Below are 12,445 nucleotides of genomic sequence, written 5' to 3' on the forward strand. Positions count from 1 at the left end.
ATTGTCAGTGTTTCAGGGCATCTCAAGCTTGGTGGTTAGTTGGGGTAAATCGTGGATAGTCCCATTAAGTCCCACTCTTTCACAAAAGGCAGTGGAGCTGGAAGGTGGACAGCACACCTTCTGTTTTCTGGGCATGTACATTTACCACAGTAATCCAGATAATTTAGATGGTATTCTGGTGGATATACGATTTTTGAGAATGCAGAAAAAATGTTGGTCCTCTCTGCCATTGTTGGTGTTTGGTTGGATCGCAATATCAGAAATGGAGGTACTGCCACAACTGTTGTCACTCTCCCAGTGATGAGCCCTAAATATTTATTTTGTGATTTGGGCAGAATGTTGGGCAACCTTGTATGGGCAACTGGGGGAAGAACAGCATTGAAAAAACTCAAGCTACTCCCTAAAAGAAGGGGGCTAGTGGCTCTAAATTCTAAAAGGTATTATCATATAGCAGACCAGCTCCAATCACTATTACCTAGCAGCGCAGCTGCAATGGGTGGCCAGGTGGTTGGCCGATCGGGAGAGGGATGACACGGCATCCACGGAGCCACCGCTCCCCCTGACGGATATTATCGCATTGTTCCACCCGACGGCCAGAATGGTCAAGCCGGGGCCCCTTCTAGTGGCGGTGGACTCTAAGTGCTACCGGCGTGCCCTCTACTTGACTAGGTCGCATATCCCATATGCCCCCGCCATACCGATCGAGGGTTCACCTAGCGGCCGAGGAATATTGCGCCCGGCAGAGCTTGCCGACTGGCATGCGGCGGATATCTGCACGCTGGGGGACCTCTACCACGATGGTGCGCTTATACCGTTCGCCCAACTGGCGGAGGAAACGGGGTTAACGGCCGGTCAGTTCCTCCGTCACCGTTCGCTAATCGCGACGCTGACGAGCCGGTGGGGTGCTCTTCAGGAGGAGCCGCCACAGCACCTCATGATGCAGTACCTCCACGTCATGGGACGGGGCAGCCACATGATCCGCTGGTTTGCGGCCTCCTTTCGGACACTGGTGGCGGTGGACCTGTCTCCATTACGGGGTAAATGGGCGGTGGATCTGGACCGCTCCATGACCGACAAGGAATGGAGAGATATACTGCGGGGGCCCACACGGGTCCCCAGGAACCTGCGGTTTCGCCAAATCCAGTTCTTCATACTGCACAGAGCATACCTTACTCCCGACTCCATTAATCGCTATTTCCACCGGGCGGACGCTGAATGCCCACGCTGCAGGGCCTTGGATGCTGGATTGGTGCACATGTTATGGAGCTGTCCAGCGCTCGACTCATACTGGCGGACGGTGCATGGAGCGTTACGTACTTGTGTCGGTCCGCTGGCGCGACGGGACTGGCCGGCCTGCCTGCTGCACTTGTTTCGTAGAACCCCCCCCACGAAGGTTGCCTGTCGTTTCCTCGATCTGGGCCTGATCGTGGCGAAGCGGTTACTTACTAAGCGCTGGAAGGCGGCTGAGCCCCCTCGGGTGCAGGCGTGGCGGAGTTCCCTACTAGTGTGGGCGGGGGCGGAGGGTACGGCCCTCCTACGAGAAGAAACGTTAGGCCTCAGACGCACACCCATAGCTACTCAATGGGACGTACATTTGCAGGCCCTGATACAGCTGGATGGGGATGCCCTGGGACTCTGTGGGACACACACTGCGGAGCCGCTCCCTGGAGGGGAGGGGAATGGAGGTGGGTCGGGGAGAACTGCTCTGGGGATTGGCGGGGAGGTCCTAGCCGAATCGGGCGGACGTGTGGACAATGACGCTTGCCCTCCATAAAACGACATGTCACGGGGGATGGGGGGGGCCGGGCCTGGGGGGGGGGATGGACTGGGGGGGAGGGATATTCCGTGGGTCGTATGGTCTGAGATCGAACCTGCTGCTGCTGTTCTGTTGGGCTTCTGTTGTTTCACCTGTTCTCTCTTACTCTATTTTGGTCGTACCATGAATCTGTTTAACTGCGGGCGGTGGCCCTGACATGTATCGGCTTGCTTTACCCCACGCCTCGTAGTGGCGATGGATCCCGTGGCTCATCGCATTCATGACTGACGGATACTCCTCTGAGGGCCTGACTCATTGCCTGTGGGCTATTGCATTTATGATGTATGCTGTGTCTAAAGTAACAAATGCTAATAAACAGATTTCATAATAATAGCAGACCAGCTCCAATCAGCTTCTAAATGGTTGGCAGGACACAACCTCGCTGGAACTGAATACAAATGTATGCAGCTAAGTGATGCAGCAATGGAGACAGTACTCTTCCCTGGAAACACTACACCTAAGGGGCTCACTCTACTAGTCAAAGTTGCTGTTGGTTGCTTAGTGAAATGTGATCTTACTCGTTCAGTGAGACTGCATGCACCAATGATTCTAATAAAAGACCTACCGACATAGGCAGGAGGTGTATGTTCGGCTAAACTGGTAAATTTGGAAGAGGTGCCAGTCACGACAGTGTGGGGCATATTCAGGGAGGCTATGAGATTCGCTTGTCAAGATTAACATGAAAAGACTGGCCTCCACAGTTGACAAATCCTATTGCATGGGAGACTACAGAGAGCCTTTACAACGTTTTGGACTGTTATACACAACAAACTTACAGTGTACTTTGTTGTGCAAACTATTCATGCAGTAGGGGATGGGCAAGCAACTGGTTAGTTTGCTGTTCAGGTCAATATTACAACATACTGGCCTGTCACTGGTCCCAGTGGGAAGAAGTGGGAACAGGACATAGCCTGTGAGTTTAATAATACATATTGGTTAAAAATATGATGATATCCCCATAAGGTCTCACACAATGCTCGTGTTAAGCTCCTACAATTTAATATCCTGCAAAAGGCATTTTAACACCCTATAAGAATAGTAATATTTGCTCTGGGGCCAGCTCACAATGCTCTCATTGTTGAATCCCTGTATCTGACCTGAAGCATATGGTTGTGGGATTGTCCAGATGTAGAAGTCTTCTGAGAGGGAGTAAGAAGAGACTTACCACATATAACTGGTAGGACAAATCCTTACTATGTGGCTAGATGTTTCAGTGCCGCATTCTCACATGTGCAAAAAGGTAGAGTGGTAACTAGATTCCTACACCTTGCTCTGCTATTAACGAAGAGAAAGATCACTATGATATGTAAGACATCTACACCCCCCCCCACTGAGTAAATAGGAGAGAGCACGGGCCCTCTGGGCTGAAGCAGAGAACCAGGCTTTTCGGCGAGAGGAGAAGAGGGTACTGAGGAAAACGCAAAATGCAATACAATGGGATGAATTGCTATTAGGACACATAAATGAGTGCCAGAATGACAAATCTCTTTGACTTGGTGCATAAGTGGTAGATCTCTTGATTCATAAAGAACAAGTTACTTAACTTCAGTAACGCATTATCTGGTAGAGACTATCTAGCTGCAGATTCCTTACCTTTGAATTTCCCAGGCCTCAGGCTGGATCCAGAAACTTTTGTTCAAGCAATTCCACTTGCGCACGCCGTCAGGTGGCTCCATTCGGCTCAGTGTGACGCCGCCGGGGTCACCCAGGCATACAGACGTCAGTACTTTTTTCCACGCCAGAAGCGCAGAGCCACGAAGTAACTGAAGAAAATGTGTGCAAAACTAGGGCCCTGAAAAGGGAGTAACCCTAGCCCTAACAAAGTCAGTCCGAAAAGCGGGGCGGCATGGGTGGGCCTGTAAGGAATCTGCAGCTAGATACATTCTCTTCCAGATAATGCTTTATCGAAGGTAAGTAACTTGTTCATCTGATAGAGACTTCTAGCTCCATTTTCCTTACCTTTGAATTAGATACCCAAGCCATACCATCCCGGCGGTGGGTTGCGGACTGATACCTTATACTAGGAAGTCCTGTAGGACCGAACAAGCAGAAGACCTCTCCCTCTGGACCTGACAGTCCAGGTAGTAGTGCTTGGAAAACGTGTGCAAAGATGGCCACGTTGCTGCCTGACAGATGTCCAGGACTGGGACACCCTGAGCCAAGGCCGTAGTCGCAACCTTTCCTCTAGTGGAATGGGCCCTTAATCCCTCCGGGGGCTGCTTCTTAGCAAGGGCATAGCAGATCTTAATGCAAAGAACGACCCAGCAAGAAATAGTCCTTTTCTGCCCTGCCCACCACTTCTTGACTCCCACGTAACCCACAGAGTTGGTCGTCCACCCGGAACTCTTTTGTGCGGTCAAGGTAGAAAGGCAACGCTCTTTTTGGGGCCAGACGGTGGAGTCACTCCTCTTCCTTAGAGGGTAGTGGGGGAGCAAAGAAGGTGGGCAGTGTAATAGACTGACCCAGTTGGTTTGGTCACCATCTTCGGCAAGAATGAAGCACAGTTGGAAAGCACCACTTTGTCTGGGAAAGACATCATGTAGGGAGGCGTTCAAGATAGCGCCTGCTACCCACTCACCCTCCAGGTAGAGGTTATCGCCACTAGAAAGGCTGTTTTGATGGTAAGTAGCTGGAAGGGACAGTTGTGTAAAAGCTTGAAGGGAGCACACATAAGAAAAGTGAGGACTAAATTAAAGTCCCACTGCGGCATTGTCGGGGGGTGGGCGGAAACAGAATCGAGGAGGCCGTATAGAAGCAATAACAAGATAGTGGTTATTGTATCAGGCAGCAGCGGCTGGTCCATAGGGGCGCCAGGGCGGCGCCCCACTAGGCAGAATCAACAGGAAAAACTGCTCACAGGCAGCAAGAAATGTAAGCAGACGGCAGACGCGATTCGTCTATTTACATTTCTGGCCTGTGCTGGCAGCTGCTTCACAGCCTGAAGTGCGCATGACAGAGTCATTCAACATACGCACAGCGCACGCATGCAGGCGAGAGCAGCAGGAGTCCAGAAGTGGACTCCTACTGCGCATCTGCGAGCAGAGCGCGTTTTATTTCAGCACCCCCACTCCATTGACATTACATTAGGCATGCTGCGCATGCCTAGTGTAGTGCAGGAGCCTGAAGATAGGATCCTGCTCGGGCGGTGACGTACAGTCGCCCCATGCCCTATCAAATGGCAGGATACCGCCAAGTTAGCCTCCCCCAGTCGCATCCAATCTTATGATTTGCCACTTGCCATGAGAGGACCCGGAGACGTGATGTGACGCGGGACCGGCGGAGGAGATGCCTCATCCTGGTAAGTTTATTTGTTTTTGTTTTATTTAATTAACCGCCCCCCACCGCGCGTACCCCCGAGTCACCCTCCTTAGCTTTTCAAATGGCCTACACCTCGATGCTTCTGGGGTCATCTGAGACACACCGCCCTATTGACTAGGAAAGGATTCATCCTTGCTCACACAACGATTTATAAACACAGAAATATGTTATCTATTTTAGCAGCCAGCGTTTAGAAATGTAAATGGACACAGCTTTTTTTTCGCCCCGCCGCATCCTACAAGCTCTAAAGTTGCACGTTTCTGCATCATGGCGCCCCAGGTATCGCTGTCAGAGAACTCAATTAAAACGATGGCCTGTTTCGCTGGCACTGACTAACCTTCTTCCAAACTATGCATTTGGTGGAAGGAAGGGGAGGGCAGGCAAGTTGGCTTACATTTCTTGGTATTTAAGTAGTGTGCCCCTCTCACTGGAGCTGAATTTGCAGATTTTTAGGGGTTTTTTTCATCCCGGCTGCCACATCTTCAGGACACGAGCTCCAAAGACTAGGTACAAAAAACATTCAACCTGGACCACAAAGTGAGAAACTGACAGCACGAGGACATACGGCGTGTGAAGTCTGGGGAGTCTAACTGTTTGTGATCCGCTGATAATAGGTTTACGTTGCACACCATGGTGGATATTTTTGCCTAAAGACGGTTTAGCATCCTGTATGGTACTTAGGACGTTGACAAACCTGCTGGTGTGCGCGTCCAGAGTGGACTCCGTGTGGCTAAGCAGCACGTCCTGTAGTTGAAGTCATTACCACCCTTCCATGTGCAGCTCTCCGTGCTGGGCCTTGTTTTGCTTGGTCTTGTGTATAGCTTGAAATGCCACTTGGACCAAGGATTAGAAAGTACAGCACAGCCCTCATATCTGATGCTGGTGCAGTCCTTTTGCAATGAGGAATGCGCAGAATACTGCAAGTTACAGCCTGGGTCCTCGATGGCATTAAGGTCTTGGCTGTTTGTGCAATGGTCACCTTCGGTGATTTTTGTTGAGTTATGCTTTGTCCTGACTGCATTGTCAGAATGCGCAAGGGGTGCCCCCGGGGTGGCCCAGGTTGCATGTTGGGAGGACACACTCACTGCTTCTCAACTGAATCCATTGATGCAGGGGCACGTCCCCTCTGGAGCGCGAGGGTGCTCTGGTGTAGGGGCCAGATCTCATCACAGGTGTCTCTTTCACGTAAGGCAAGTAGGGCCTGCCACCTCCTGAGAGCAGGTATTGGCTTGCTCCTTTTTCGTTCTTCAGAGGGGCAAATCTGGTATTCAGGCTCCCACAGCACCATAGCATTCTACGGCCCTCTGGGCGGCCTGTCCAATGAGTCTCTGGTCCCCCCACAGCCCTCACTCACTGGTTACCAGCACCCACGTTAGGTCAGAAGCTCACAGCGGATCAGGTTCTTTCAGGTCCGCCCTGGGCTCAGTCGCTGTTCTCCTCTTCTTGTTGCGTACTGCCTGGTCACCATCTTGGCCACGGGCTTCACCTCTTGCAGGAATTAAGCACAAACCTGTGGCAGAGAGAGAGCTTTAGCTTTCTCAGTACTCAGTTTTGAGTAATGTGGCTCTCTGTCTCTTTAGCTTGCTCGTAGGATCTTTCTGCTCTCTGCTTCTCCCATTATCAGAGTTTTGCTATCTTTATCTTCCTTCTTTTTCTTTATTCTGCTTTTCATTGCTTTTCACTTTCTTGCTTTGGATCAAAATCTGATAATGAGATGAAGCCCGACACCTGCAACCATCTGCACAAATTAAGCAGTGGGCAACCTCAATTTGCACATCACTAGTATCCTGCCAAAGGATGGTTTGCATTGCATCCTGCAGACATCTTGTTCCTTCATTTTTTTCTGTTTCATTAGTAAAAAGTCATTGCAGCCTAACAGAGAATAGAAAATATCCATCAGCATTTTAGTGCTGCTGTGAGTCTGTAGTTCATGGGGGACTTTCCAGCTAAAGCACATTTTGTAATAAGCCACATGTGATGATTAAGTTTCTTGTACAGATGTAAATTAATCTGTCACGCATTACATTGTTAGGTACTCCACAGGAGACTGAGTGATACACCAAACAGCCAACAGAACGACATGAAAGAGTAACACTCCTATGAATAGAGGCAAAGTACACTGTGCATTTTAAAGAATTGGTAACAATAGGTCTTTCAGACAGCTGCACTGTCAAGCCAGTCCTGAAAACCAACGGGATAGCCAATACATATGCTCTACCACAGACACATAATCTATGCACATGAGACATAGTTCCCATAAATTCACATATATAGAGAAAGCAACACCAATGCCACCAATCATGAACATACAGGGCAATAGGTCTAAAGACATTTACATATTGTGGAAGGGTTCAATAAGGATGTGCTCTATTAAGCGCTGCTGTTTTGCATTGCATTGCGTACAGGGCTGTACTTTAATGTGCTGTCTATTGTTGTGTTATGGTACATTCTGCTTTGATGTTCACTGCTCTAATCGAGTGCCAAGGGGTTTCCCGTATTGAATCGGATGTCCGAATTTGTGCTTTTGACGTGTGCTATGTTGCACTGTATCGCACTGTTGTATGCTATAGTTTTCTGTACTGTATTGTGCGGTAACGTTGTGCACTGTGCTTGCTATACCAGTCTTATGTGTGCTCCCCAGTTCTGAGGCTTGCTGGACTGTGCTGTGCTTTGCTACATTATACTTTGTGGTGTTTTACTTGCTTTGCTGCGCTGCACTATACTGCACACTATTGATGTATACAGGAAGGGCCAGCAGTCTGTGTTTTGCTGTACAGTGTTACACCAATCAGCGGCAGCTCTGCCACGGTTGAGCTCACAGCACTCTGACTCACAGACTGGGGTGATGGGATATTAATTAGGGAGGAACATGTCTAAATGTATGGAAGTGCATTTCAGAACCTTTGAAGCTTGAATTTGGACTCTAAGCTTCACAAGGAGGTCATTAGCTGGGCTTATGTGGCACTTCAGAAGTATTCCAATCGGAAGATATAGTTAACCCGGTATGAACGATTCTGAACAGGGTGGTGTCAGTGGGAAGTAAGAGGTTTATTTTATTTTTGTTGTGGTTAAAGAGTTCATTTATGAAAGAGAGCTGTTTCTACGACGCTGTTATATAGCAACAGGCCTCAGTCTCCTTGTAGTAGTATGGGGGAGGTCAACATTTTTGTTTTCACAGTGCGCTTTGGGAATAAAAGGTTCAAACTATGAAAAGTAAATAAAAATCGAAATAAAGCAAGTCAGAGTGTTCACAAAGTGGCTAGATTGATTTTATTCACAGAAAAAATAAAAATGTCATGATAACGCTGCTGGTTAATGTTTTTCCTAGAGAGAGATCAGAGTTTTGTCTAGTGGAAGTTTTGACTCATGGAAAGGTAGTGCAGAAGGTTAATGTGCCTGCTGCAAAGAACATGTACCTCATGCAAATCACAAAATGCACATGAAGTGCAGATGTTTAGTTGTTTGTTAAATAAAAAACATCTGTCAGGTACTCAGAAATGCATTGTATCCCGGAGTCTGTTATGAAGATCTGTGGTTATACTGAATAAGCAGAGTCCTATACTGAATAAGTTACCTATATTATATGACATCTCTTTATAAATGTAATAACTGCGCTTTCACAATTGCTTTATTAACCTTCCTGCATTCTCAAATTTGCTTGAAAATGCACCATTTGTCCACTCTTTTATCAAAACCCCTTTAGGTTGTTCGGGGACCTTCGGGCTCGCTCGCTACGCTCGCTACGGTGCAGCATGACAATAATTTTACGCCCCGGCACCTTCAAATGTTACCAGCCGCCACTGGTATCAGGATATTCTCTAGGTATTACACTTGGAGAGTTCAGATCGTTTCTAGGCACTGTTCTTCACACCGTCTCTGTTGCTTCCTATCTTATTGAAGGGGTTGACACATAGGATAGAAGTTGTCCTTCACTTCTTCTTGAGTATCTCAGTGGAATTCCCAAGGTTTACCTCTTGCAGGAGTTTGGAAACACAAAAGAAAGAAAGGAGCAATGAGCCTGTGTGCTTTATCGGGCACTGTTTTGCTACCACCACACCACTGTGAAAGAGTCGCTGGAGGGTCCGTGAAGGGGGGGGGTTCTTTTACATAACGCAAAAATGACACCGTTTGTAAGCGTTCTGGTTTCTCCCCATCCCGGGGTCTCAGGGTACTTAACAGCAAGCCAACACCTGATGTGCCCCACCTTCCTCTCTCCCGAATCACTTACCTCTTGCTGCCGCAACTCTCCTGAGTTGTGGCAGCTCTTGCGCGTCTTCTGGAACCCACCAGTCGTCACACAACTCCTCTGGAGGCTCTGGATCTCCTGCGTCTTCTTCTCTGGTGTCTTCTCCTCCGGCGTCTTCTCCTCCGGCGTCTTCTCCTCCGGCGTCTTGATTCCAATCGGGTCACTCTATCCACACTTCCTTTTCTCCGCTTCCGAACACACCCCCCTCCGATGTTTTCTCCTCTGCTTTTATTGGCCTAACAGACGTTTCTCTTCCTGCCTCGGACTAGGACATTCCTGGCGTGGCTCCGCTCCTCCAGGGATCAACCACTTCTTTCACTTTGGTTCCTTCCTATGTAAGGGAAGGACAGTCCGTTTTCACTGTTGTCCTCTTTCGACTTCTGTTGTCACCATTTGTTCCCCGGAAGAAAGGAACCCAGGTGGAGGTATGGAGACAGGATCGGGGCTACTGGTAGGCTTCCGGGACGCTTCCTCACAGACAAAACAAAGGGCATAGGCAGAGATCTAAAGAGAGAGGGTTGGTCTGGCAGCCGCAAAAAATTGGATAGAACAGAAAGTAACCTTTGAGAATACCCAAAGCAGAGCCCTGCTGGGCAAGGGTTAGAATGAATAGAAAAACAGTGGAAAGAGAAGGAAAAGGGTAAAAATACCTTTCTGTAAAGTATAATACAAACCTCTGTCAACAGGAGGCGTATATCGCCTTAGTGGAGAGCCAACTGGCTGCCAAAATAATGTTGCATACTTCGGGAGGAAGGTCAAAAGCCATCAAATGCTGCCGCTCAGTCTCCACACATGAAGGCGCAGAGTTCACAGGTTTGGGTGGAGGACCCTGTTGCTGCGACAGAAGAACCTCCCGAAGCGGCAGCCTGATTGGAGAATCGATTTTCAGAAGCTCTGGATACCAGACTCTCCTCGCCTGGTTCAGAGCCACAAGTATGACTTGGGCCCGGTCATTCCTGATCTACTTCAGAACCCTGGGCATGAGTGGTATGGGCGGAAAGGCGTACAGAAGGCCTCACGCCAAAAGCCGCAGCCGAGCAATAGCTGCCTTAGAATCTCAAGCACGCCGTAAAGCTGACACTGCGCGTTCTCTTCCAAGGTGAGCAGATCTAACCAATTTCTTCCCAGTGCTGAAAGAGACCTTGCTCCACCTCCGACTGGAGACACCAGTCGTGATCCGCTAGGCATCGACGGCTGAGTTTGTCTGCCCTGGCTGATGACGGCTGATAGCCAGAAACCGGTCCTAGGATGCTTGATTCCGGTCCAGGGAAGACATGGCTTGGCAGTTCGGGCTGGACTGTTCCCATGAGGCACAGGGTCAAGACTGATTTGCATATGGCCATGTCTGAACTGGGGTGGCGTGGTGGGCAAAAGAACGATGGATTTAACCCAGATCTCTTGACTGGGGGAGAATGTCTGCATTGTCAGCATTCCGTCCATCATTTGTTTGTTGTAACGCTTTTCGCCCTAAGTGGGATGGGTATTCCCAGACGTGGGACCCGTGCTCACTACGCCACTGGAGTCAAGCTATCCTGGCTGATGACGGCTGATAGCCAGAAACCGGTCCTAGGATGCTTGATTCCGGTCCAGGGAAGACATGGCTTGGCAGTTCGGGCTGGACTGTTCCCATGAGGCACAGGGTCAAGACTGATTTGCATATGGCCATGTCTGAACTGGGGTGGCGTGGTGGGCAAAAGAACGATGGATTTAACCCAGATCTCTTGACTGAGGGAGAATGTCTGCATTGTCAGCATTCCGTCCATCATTTGTTTGTTGTAACGCTTTTCGCCCTAAGTGGGATGGGTATTCCCAGACGTGGGACCCGTGCTCACTACGCCACTGGAGTCAAGCTATCCTGGCTGATGACGGCTGATAGCCAGAAACCGGTCCTAGGATGCTTGATTCCGGTCCAGGGAAGACATGGCTTGGCAGTTCGGGCTGGACTGTTCCCATGAGGCACAGGGTCAAGACTGATTTGCATATGGCCATGTCTGAACTGGGGTGGCGCGGTGGGCAAAAGAACGATGGATTTAACCCAGATCTCTTGACTGGGGGAGAATGTCTGCATTGTCAGCATTCCGTCCATCATTTGTTTGTTGTAACGCTTTTCGCCCTAAGTGGGATGGGTATTCCCAGACGTGGGACCCGTGCTCACTACGCCACTGGAGTCAAGCTATCCTGGCTGATGACGGCTGATAGCCAGAAACCGGTCCTAGGATGCTTGATTCCGGTCCAGGGAAGACATGGCTTGGCAGTTCGGGCTGGACTGTTCCCATGAGGCACAGGGTCAAGACTGATTTGCATATGGCCAAGTCTGAACTGGGGTGGCGTGGTGGGCAAAAGAACAATGGATTTAACCCGGATCTCTTGACTGGGTGAGAATGTCTGCATTGTCAGCATTCCGTCCATCATTTGTTTGTTGTAACGCTTTTCGCCCTAAGTGGGATGGGTATTCCCAGACGTGGGACCCGTGCTCACTACGCCACTGGAGTCAAGCTATCCTGGCTGATGACGGCTGATAGCCAGAAACCGGTCCTAGGATGCTTGATTCCGGTCCAGGGAAGACATGGCTTGGCAGTTCGGGCTGGACTGTTCCCATGAGGCACAGGGTCAAGACTGATTTGCATATGGCCATGTCTGAACTGAGGTGGCGTGGTGGGCAAAAGAACGATGGATTTAACCCAGATCTCTTGACTGGGGGAGAATGTCTGCATTGTCAGCATTCCGTCCATCATTTGTTTGTTGTAACGCTTTTCGCCCTAAGTGGGATGGGTATTCCCAGACGTGGGACCCGTGCTCACTACGCCACTGGAGTCAAGCTATCCTGGCTGATGACGGCTGATAGCCAGAAACCGGTCCTAGGATGCTTGATTCCGGTCCAGGGAAGACATGGCTTGGCAGTTCGGGCTGGACTGTTCCCATGAGGCACAGGGTCAAGACTGATTTGCATATGGCCATGTCTGAACTGGGGTGGCGTGGTGGGCAAAAGAACGATGGATTTAACCCAGATCTCTTGACTGGGGGAGAATGTCTGCATTGTCAGCATTCCGTCCTTCATTTGTTTG

The 12,445-nt window shown here is 49.6% G+C and overlaps 1 protein-coding gene across 1 annotated transcript in view; it reads right to left on the reverse strand.

Annotated features, from left to right (window-relative positions):
- Positions 1 to 12,445, reverse strand: part of DNAH12 (dynein axonemal heavy chain 12) — a 1,449,067-nt gene that overhangs the window by 1,257,589 nt on the left and 179,033 nt on the right. The gene's annotated exons all lie outside the window — the stretch shown is intronic.

Source organism: Triturus cristatus, chromosome 9 (genome assembly GCF_964204655.1).
Source record: "Triturus cristatus chromosome 9, aTriCri1.1, whole genome shotgun sequence".
NCBI classification, from domain to species: Eukaryota; Metazoa; Chordata; class Amphibia; order Caudata; family Salamandridae; genus Triturus; species Triturus cristatus.